This window comes from Haliaeetus leucocephalus, unplaced genomic scaffold (genome assembly GCF_000737465.1).
Source record: "Haliaeetus leucocephalus isolate CR32 unplaced genomic scaffold, Haliaeetus_leucocephalus-4.0 Scaffold76, whole genome shotgun sequence".
NCBI classification, from domain to species: Eukaryota; Metazoa; Chordata; class Aves; order Accipitriformes; family Accipitridae; genus Haliaeetus; species Haliaeetus leucocephalus.
In genome coordinates this window covers 2,231,773-2,232,977 of record NW_010972512.1, presented here as the reverse complement: position 1 = coordinate 2,232,977, position 1,205 = coordinate 2,231,773, and positions in this window count along the sequence as shown.

Sequence of the window (1,205 nt, the reverse complement as noted above, 5' to 3'; positions counted from 1 at the left end):
GGCAGGGCTGGCAGCTGCAGGAGGTACCGCCGGGAAGGAGGGATGCTCCCTGCTGCCGGCTGGGCTGGTCCTGCCACGGCCCCCACACCGGCTGTGCCCACATGTCGTGGCAAAGGGCTGCTGGGGGACCCTCCTGCACCCCAGCGTGCCATCCTGAAGAGGCCATCAAGCTGGTCGGTGGGATTTGGTCTCTGCTTGGACATACCCGTGTATGTCCAGCTTCACGGCTCGGCAAGTGACCCCAGCTTGTGTCATGAGCCCCACTCCCTGTCCCGGCCCAGAGAAGCACCTGCTTTTCTGGCCAAACCAGGCTCCAGCACCCATGTCAGGGAATGTGGATGTGATGCTGCGAGCACGGGTCACCTTCCCCCTGCAGCTCCTGGGTCCTTGCAGCTTGGTCCTGCCCTGCTCCCCGAACCTGCCGGCACCCTCGAGAAGCGGAGCGGGAGGAGGAAAGGGAGAAGCTGCTGGCTGAGCAGGGGCCGAGAGGTGCAGCTCTACAAGGACACCCATCTACTGCACTACCCATCCCCTCGCCAAAGGGACCAAGCTAGCGTGCAGCAAGGGGAACAGGGAACAAAAAGGGACGAGGGAAGGTTTTGCAGAGGCAAGAGGCGTTTTCCTTAAGTGTGTGTTTGTTTGTGCTCAGGTCAGAGCCTTCCCAGCCCCAGAGAGGTGTTTGCTGTGGAGGAGCTGCTTACTTTGGCCTCTCCCGAGAGGCCTCAGCCCGGGGTAGAGCAGCCCTGAACACTGCCCTGTTTGTGCTTCAGGAAGGGGCGTTCGTGGCTGTCCTGTCACGGTAGGAGCAGGCGAAAGAGCTGATGGTTGTTCCCCCCCCCAGCCCTCACATGTTTCCCTTCACACAGGCTAGAGCCAGCCAGCGCCAGCCGCGGGGGTGTCTCCAACCAGGACCCCACCTTGTCCAGATACGTGCAGAGCAGCAGGTAACCCCCACACTGCTGGTGTGCCTTCGGGGGGGGGCCTCGGGCTGAGCCAACCCACAGTGACATCTAAAAAGTGCCACCTCCCAGCCCCATATCACTGCACTTGCTCCGCAGGGTAGGATGGTAGGATTGGCTGCTGATCCCGTGCAGGTACCCCGTGCCAAGGGGTGAAGCCGGCAGCTGCCAAGCCAGGATGGAGCTGGACTCAGTTTTAGCTGTCCTACCTAAAAGCCCCCCATCCCCACACTTTGCACGGAGCCA